The sequence below is a fragment of the Patella vulgata genome, chromosome 1 (genome assembly GCF_932274485.2).
Source record: "Patella vulgata chromosome 1, xgPatVulg1.2, whole genome shotgun sequence".
Taxonomy (NCBI): Eukaryota; Metazoa; Mollusca; class Gastropoda; family Patellidae; genus Patella; species Patella vulgata.
In genome coordinates this window covers 8358299-8367832 of record NC_065879.2, presented here as the reverse complement: position 1 = coordinate 8367832, position 9534 = coordinate 8358299, and positions in this window count along the sequence as shown.

The window sequence follows — 9534 nt, the reverse complement described above, 5'->3', positions numbered from 1 at the left end:
TAAGAAGGCCAGCTTAACAGATTAATACTGAAGTTGTTCAAATGTGCCAGGAGATCTCACCTGTGGCACCGCGCTTCATTTATATTTAATTTGAACAAAAAGTTTAAAATACCTTCCTTTCTCACATTTTTCAGTAATGGGTCCTATACCTAACCCTTGGGGGGCCTACAATCAAGGAGTTGGACCCCGGGCATCCATTACAAAACCTATGCACGTCACTGGTGTGTGATAATATTTTAATGATGCTTGGGCCTGTTTCACGACATTTTAACTAAGATAAAATCCAAATTTTAGTAATTTGATTGGAAAATATTTAGTGCATAGCCAATCAAAATTAAGTATCTACTAGATTTTGGATTTTAATCTTTAGTTAAGATTTCGAGAAACAGGGGCCTGTGCATTTAATTGTTGATGTATAATCTAATTTGAGTGTACATTAGTTCAGATAAACAATAAACAGAAAACAGATTTGTGCAGTGTGCTATGAGGGAAATTTTGCCCGGACAGCAACAGTACGGCATACGCTTATATCGAATTCCATCTGCCAAGGGATCTTTTACTTGTACACGGTACCTCGATTTTTCGTCCCATCCGAACGTCCTCTGTCATGCACCACTGACAAGGAGGAGCAACGCAGGGAAATCCGGATGCAGGGATCAAACACGGGAGCGCCAACTTTTAAAAGCAAGATTATAGGCTACTATTTCACATCAACTTATATATAGAATTTAAAGAAACTAAAAACTTCATTTTAACCTAAATTAACTAATTACTTGCATATGCAAATTACCAAAAGGACCCCTCATTATTGAACATCAAAGCATTAGCCTACTTACAGGCTAAATCGAAATGTAAAGAATTTGATCGATTTGCGCATGCCCGCTCATGTCCTTCTCAATGTACGATGTCAGGGGTTTATTGGCCAAAAGTACAGTGCGACTGCTTGAAAATTACGTTAATTGGAATACACACTTACGAATGAACCATTTGCATACGGCGGTATAGACAATGGAGGATGAGAAATCACTCCAGAACGGGGCATCGCTTGCTGAGAAGAAAGGTTGTATCTGGTTCGATTTTCAACCAAAATCTGAACGTCGCATTTACCACCATGTTGATCATACTGACTGTGTGGTTGCACATAACCTGTAAGCAATAAATTAGTTTGATTTCAGCTATCGTTTTGACACAGATTAAATTAAAATAAGAAAACTAAAATTACAATTAATTTCATTTCAAAGACTATCATATCATATGATCATAAGCCTATTTCTATCAATGTGAGAGAGAGAGAGGGGGGTTTAACGTCCACTCGATACAAACTAGGTCATTTCGGGACTAACATATGGTTCAATTTTATTTACATAATTCGCTTGCGCGTAGGGGTCTTTAGCAGTGGGAGGAAACCGGAGGACCCGGAGAAAACCCACGAGGTTGGACAGGCGACCCTACTCCTTGCCAACTCTATCAATGTAGAATCCACCGATAATTAAACATACATTATGCAAAGCTAAATCTGCCTATTACAGGTCTTTCTTTAGGCCTGAAATGTTATCTAATTATTAATTAGACATTAATTAACTCATCCATACCATAATCAACTCTCGGTGGCATCGCTATCAATATTTGGATTCTGGTCACTGTCCGTTACAATCACACAAATGCAGGGTCACCTGTCCAGCCTCGTGGGTTTCCCAGGGTCCCCAGGTTTCCCCCCGCTGTTAAAGACCGCTACGCGAATTATTGGATTAAAAGTGAACCATGTTAGTCCCAAAATGACCTATTTTGTACATCTTTCAAAACGACAGATATTTTTTGAGATGTAATGATCGACAAACATTAATTATATCAGAAATAGACAGACACGATGTAACCTTGTCGAATTTCACTTCCAACAATGATATTGTAATCCAAAAGTCAACTTGACCAACGCTTGATTATACAATATGAATCATTTTGTTTGCCGTTTTTCCGCTAGTCGTTGTTTTCTGGTGTTCCAGAAAGCACAACTGATAAAAAATACCCATATCATTGCTTGATAAAGATGAGAGTGTCCTCGTCGAAACGTCGCTTAATATCAAACTCAAGTAATTGTGTATCCATATAAAATTGTACATGTACCTTGTCAATCTGTTTCATAGAGAATTACGAGTCTCGTATAATATCTCTGTCATAGATGACTGCCTTAACACGTGCTGTCACAGCACGCGGTGTGAATCATTGGCCGAATGGCGCGTGCATTGTTTACATAAGACATAACTGCTTCGGAGAGAATGCTGCATTTTAGTCATTTTAATACCCATTTACACTAAATCGGAAATAATTTTTACCTACAAATACGTCAAACGCCTTTATTTATTTTTCCAATATATACAAAAAATGTTTTAGAATTTAATTTGTCGCAGGAAAAAAGTTAATATTTCTAACTCATTAAGCCGCATCAATGTCATCCTTATCAGTGATTGTCGCGGCCAAGCAAATATTCACTGCGGATCAGTGTGGTACCGTGTGTTAATATGTTCAATTACTAAATGCCAATCAAACAAGATGATAATAAATAATCTACAATACCAGAATACGCCATAGCGTGAGCTGTGATATCAGTAGTCTTCTCACTTCTAAAATCTAGTAACAGAGTGTCTGTTTATCATACTTTAAATAGTTTCGGTGTTCAAATTACTATATCCGCCCATCCAACAAATAAAGAATATTAGTTGTATTTATTGTCACGTACGTGCACTCTACAACCTATTGACTTAGATGTCTAGATACCACGCCGATACTACCAGATGGATGCAAGCACTGATTACATTATACGGGTGTTATTACGTTGTGACGGTCGACCGTCTTAAAGGTAATGAAATGGGGAGAGCGGGGGGGGGGGGGTCTTGTGGTCTAGAGTGTTGTGCTTCGAACTCTAGCTGGCCGGTTACTTCTGGCTTGTGGTTTCGATCCCTGGTGTGAGTGGTGCCTTCTCAACCTCGTGGGTTTACTCCTGGTACTGCCTCCCACAAGAAAGACTCCTATGTGCGAAGTTAATAAAAATAAGACAACTTGTCTGCGTTATCACCCTGGGTGGGAGCGGGCGTTAAACACCAAACGAAGAAGATAAAGGCAATGGTTCAAGCAGGGCTGTATTTTCGGTTTTGTGAGTAGTTGGCCCCCACGCTCTTGCTATTTCACTACTTGCAAGTGTATGATAAACTGAAATTTCGTAACGTTCGAAATGCTCTACATCCTTGGTATCCCCAGTGGCATCGTTCCGTTCTACTACACTAACCCTTGGGTCCATTCACGGAGGAGACACATAGTCAAATTATCCGCCCTTGATAATTGTGCTCTTTTTATCGACCCATTACAAAACTTCGAAGGGGAGAGCGAGGGAGAGAGAAATGTGGTTTAACGTCCATTCGACACAAAATAGGTCATTTCGGGACTAACATATGGTACAATCCTATTTCAATAATTTGCTTGCGCGTAGGGGTCTTTAGCAGTGGGAGGAAACCGAAATACCCGGAGAAAACCCACGAGATTGGACAGGCGACCCTAAAAATTCGAAGGAAAGTAACTTTAAATTTATTGCAACTAAATCGAGCGGACAAACGGCTTTATTGTTATGAACGTAAATAATGACGCTAAGACTGGTATGTGAACTATTTTTTTATTGGTTCGTAGACTCAACATATGTGCCAATGAAATCATTAAGGGTAGATAATATGAATTTGGGAAAACCTTTTTCACGGACCAAGGCTCTACAGATGATATAAACAAGCCAGTACAATAAGTGGTGGGTAAAATATTTCGATGGACATTTTAAAATGCCCATCGGAAGGAAATTCTTATTATTCCGGCTGTCAGCGGAGCGAGCCAATTTGGGTTCCAAACGAACTTTTCTCAACTGGCCCCCATTCGGCCTAATATACCCTTCAAAAAAGAAGGGGATGTTCAGAAACAATACGAAACTGCGGAAATGCACTGCTGTTTTTATTTGAGGTAAGCAGTGTATGTTAATAACAGGCCAATTGCCTACACGTCAACATAAACAGTTCATATGGGCGGCTCATCTGACGGCCCCATTTCACTCGCAAAGAGATACACCGTCAAAAGTGAAAATGGACGATTATGATTTTTGTCTTTATTATGAGTAATTGCTCCACCAATCTTCTGACATTCAGCAATTCGTCGTGGCATATGCTCCTAATCAACCATCCAATTACGATTTGGGGCAATCTGACCCACTCCTCTTGCAGTGCTACGGCCAATTCTCGCAGTGTTGTCCGTTGACGTTGACGTCGACGAACACATCTCCCGATCAAATTAAACGTAACACACTAAAGCAAAGATGCGCTAAACAGTAAATCTTATGGAAGAACCGATAGGAAAGAAAACATGGATAGGATAAACCAGCAAGCGGCAGTTTTCATCAACCCCTCCGACGTGTATGGCTCTATAATTGCGTGTCGCACATGCAGCTCAGTGGTTTTGTTGGGGCGATAAGTTCCTCATCTGCGAACATACTCTCAAAGCATGTCAAGTGTCCATGAATATTTATCATATCACATCTTGCATAGGTATTTGCATTTCAATATCCCCTACTTTTTTTCTAGTATATTTCTAGATCAAACAAATTCCTGTGTCAACAGTGTTACACACAATCCGTTGTTTCGTAACATTACCCAGTTAAATTACAAAAACGGTATAGGCAAAATAGTGTAATAAGGCAAAATAGTGTAATCAGCATATGGACTGTTCACCGTGTACAAAATACACGACAAACAGTGGTAACAGGTGTCCGGAAGAGTAAGCTTACCCTGCCTGGCGCCACACCCGCCATAGCTGCATCCAAACTATTAGGCGAAATCTCGGTAAAATAGCGTGATTGGCCAATGGACTATCGGTATGCAAAATGCACGTGATGAACAGTGTTAACGATGTAGTAGACAGATATTATCAGGGAGATTGTATACGCGTCAATTAAATATATCTAGAATAATAGCTGAGAGAGACATGTTATATTTACCAATCAAGTCAATATGACGCCCATAAAACGTTTTAAAGGTTTTAATAAGTTTAGTTCGCAAATATCCCTGTAGTTGAAGCTTAGATGACAAATGTCTCGATCTACTTAAAAAAAATCAGAATAAAATGAACAAGCTCTCGCGTAACGAATTAGTTGAGACACAAACACTCCATAAGCTGGTGATATTGGAATGTTACTACTAATAAATGGAAAGTTAACAATCGGAAAGTCAAAGTCATCACGTTTATCGTACAATTTAACACTAAGTTTATGGCAATTGTCAAAATCGAGACGCAGATCAAGGTAGGAAGCGTAATTGTCACTGTCAGTAGTGTTTTTAATTTCGAGCTCATCAGGATATATGAATTCTACATAATCACTAAATTTTGGATTATTCAGTGATAGTACATCATCGATATATCGATAAGTGAAATTAAAATGTCTGACTAATCGTTTATTTGATTTTACGAGTGCCTGTATGTAATCGGCTTCGTAGGAATAGAGAAACAAATCAGCAAGCAAAGGTGCACAGTTGGTGCCCATGGGGATACCTACCACTTGCTGATAAATTTCCCCTCCACATGTATTATAAACATCTATTTGACTTTTGTAATTCGAGATGGGTAAATGTTATTATACGTGTGCAATTGATGATCTTGTGTTACAGTTATTGATATGCTTATGCATATTATACTAAGCAGCAAAAGAAACACCAGGTTGGTATGCTACACTTAATAGACGCATTGCATAAAACTTGCAAATGTTTTTATTGTATAATTGTGACCACATCTCCAACTTTACCTGAACAGTAAGGCTCCTTCCCAAACACAGAATTGAACCCAGGAAATGTTCTCAAAAACGCAACCTGACTTCTGGGATGGCAATGTGTTCTCCATGATTTTCATGTAACTCATGCTGCACGTTCTGTTCACCGGACCAGCCGTATAAAATGCACTCCCATACCTCATTCACACTACAAAGTCAGTTGCATGCCACGACTCACAACAGCTCAGAGAAACCAGGCGCTTGGAAGATTCGACGCTGACAACACTACCCAAGCCATTGCCAATCACTTCAAGGTCAGTGTTCAGACCATCTACAGTCTTCAGCAACGCTTTCGGGCCACCAACAACACGGATTATCGCCCTCGAACTGGTAGACCAAGGGTCACCACAAAGAGACAAGACCGCCTTGTTGTGCGGCAGCACGCGCACAGGCATTTGAACACACGGAAGACCCATTAGTACCGATACAGTGCGCCGACGTCTCACCATTTACATGGACGGTTTTACAATCTCGAACAATCTTGGCCAAAACCATATACAACTTACCCTAATTGCCGGCAACAAATTAGATCATCCAGACAGTCTAATTTCCCTTTATTGATTCCCCGCTCAAAGTTACAATCGAATTCTTGTTGGCATTGGCCGGGAATTATGGCGCATGTTCCATCTGTTTCCATTACTGAAAAACAATTATTTATAGAGAGGATGGGTCTGAACGTCCACTTAAACTAGCTTATTTTGGGACCAACACATGGTTCAATTTTATTGTAATAATTTGCTCCCAGTAATGACCTCAAATGCCAGGATATTGATTCAATTTTTCAAAATTTTCTCAGGCTGGTCAGTGTTTAGCCACTGCCCCTAAGGTTCACAATCATCATATTATATGACATAAACTTTATGTCAACTTGAATAAAACTGCTTTCCGACGAGATAACGATCAGCAAACCACTATATAGACAATACAATCTACGTTCTAGCGGGGCGGTCAGACAGTGTTATAACCAGTATTTTGTTGACCATCATTGTGGGGCGGGATTGTGGATGGTGTCCTAGATTTGGAACCGCCCCACCCCACCCCCTATTCCCAGCTTTCAGATCAGCTACTGGCCCCTAGAATACCGTCATCTGTGGTACTCAGCCCCTGAATGCGTCACTCGTATTAGGGACGTGCATCAGTCGGTCGCATTTTTGCTAAAGAATGCTAACGAACAAACAGGTTGGTTTTCATACATGATACTGACTTTATGATCCAGTTATCTAACTGTAGATATGAATGATTTGTATGTATGATCTATTTCATGTGGCTGCCTGGTACCAATTATTAGAAACTCTGTTTTGTTTGGGGTTAGTTTTAAAAAGTGTGCATATAAAGCATGTGCATGTGTTGTTTAAAATTTCAACAAAAAATGCAAAAATGAAGAGAGAGAGAGAAATGGGGTTTAACGACACAACTAGGTCATTTCGGGACTAACATGTTTTTTTTTAAATTTTATTTCAATAATTCGCTTGCGCATAGGGGTCTTTAGCAGTGGGAGGAAACAGGAGGACCCGGAGAAAACCCACGAGGTTGGACAGGCGACCCTACTCCTTGTCAGGTACAACCGGGGATTCGAAACCACGCCAGTCGACTCAATGACAGACTTTATGATACAGCGCGCGCACGCTAACCATTCAGCCATCCCCCCCCCCTAAAAATGAAGAACCTGTACCCATTTATTGTGATTAAAGATATTAAGATATAGATGATTATAAATCGATACCTTTTATTTAAATATCCAAGAATATTTCTTGTTATCAGAGAAAATGATAATAGGGATTTAACAAACAAACCTGTTGTGGCTTCTTGGGTTGCAGTTTCTGTAGTTGTAGCATCTGAAGTTACTTCTACAGTTGTAGTTTCTGCCCAAGTAGTTTCTTCAGTTGTAGCATCTGAAGTTATTTCTTGAGTTGTAGTTTCCGCCAAAGTAGTTTCTTCAGTCGTAATATCTGAAGTTATTTCTTGAGTTGTAGTTTCCGTCAAAGTAGTTTCTTCAGTCGTAGCGTCTGAACTTATTTCTTGAGTTGTTGTTGTAATTATTTCTGTCGTTTCATCTGTCATTGTCGCTATCTCTTAACTCGTAGCTTCTGGCGTTTCTGTTGTTGTAATTGTTTCCGTTGTACCCTCCGGCTTTGTAGTTCTCCTTTGGGTTGTAGCTTCTGTCACTGTGTTTGGACTTGTGGCTTCTGAAGTTGTTAAATCTGGAGTTGTAGTTTCTATCGTCGTAATTGTTTCTTTCGTATCTTCTGTCGTCATCGTCAGTATAGTTCTATCTGGAGTCGTGGTTTCGGAGGTTGTTCGTTTTGGCAGTAAAGTTGTGTCTGTCGTTGTATCCATTGCTTGATTAGCCAAACGCATGTTTCTGCTTTCCTGTGCGATTTGGCACGTCTCATCAAACATATCTTCGAAAAAACGACATGCATATAAAATTGGATCTTCCGGCTGAAGATCTTCTGAAACGTATCCACTTGATAAAATTGAAATCCATAAAAATATTCGAAGACTTACATACATACTTGATAATAGTTTGTTTTTTAAAAAATCAATAATTAGATTTAGTCACATTTGTTTATGTTATTTCATATGGGTTAACTCAGGGCAAACATAGATATTCAAGTCCCATGTTAAACGCGATGAAGACTCTCGACACATTTAGACCTAATATACAGTATCCATGAAATGAAATGGGGTTTTAACGTCCTACTGTTCTATGCTAATGAAGGCAGAATATATATATGTAGTCTGTATGCCTCGGTGTTAAATTATTGTCACGCAATGTTTGACATGTAATATACTCCAACTGCGAGGTTACCACTATCCTTCCCTCGTTATGTTCGGTTATGGTTGTGTCTCAGAAATAGTTTGATACGCCATCTTCTATACACAAACGTGATCTAGAAACGAGGTTGAGTTCAATATTAAGAACGTGTAAGTACAGTTTATCCCTTTTCCTAACACTACACTAAACAAGACTCGACTCTAGGATCAAACAGTTTCTTTCTAGTTATATGTCGTCAAATCCACTATGTTTAAGTATATGATCTACATATAATGGCTGCTGAGATCATTCGTGGCCTATTCAAAAACGACAATCAGCCATCCCGGTAACTGCATATGAATGAGTGGCCCTTTAACTCACGCCTCAGTAGTTATGAAACCACCCTCCGAGATGAAGTAAGCCTAAAATAAAGTGTCTGCATAATTCGTATTCAACCAAATAATAGTAAAATAAAAAAGTCATGTATAAATACCTCAATAGACACGTATTTACGCATATCACTCTTGGTTAATTTTATTTCATATTTACGACATAACTAACACATACGCACAGTGTCAATATAAACACATTTTACTTGTTGGGAGCAATGTCAACCATTCAAGAATGGATGAGAATACGTGTCTCAAAACTTCGGAATAATCTCCAATAAAACCCATCTCACGGTTAATCTAAATTACCTTTAGTTCTTCTAACCACAATTTGTAATCGAATAAGATGAGATTGGAAAATGCCAGAATTTGCTATTGTATGCTCTATCCGACCTTAAAGCCTCGACCACAAGTACCCCCTTACTCGACCACCACCGTCCAATAATTCAATTTCTAACTCAGCCAATTACTATGCCTAGCCCGTTGTAGGTAGTGCATTTTAATTATCTTTTTCTTTTAAATGTGTTGTATGATAGTTACCC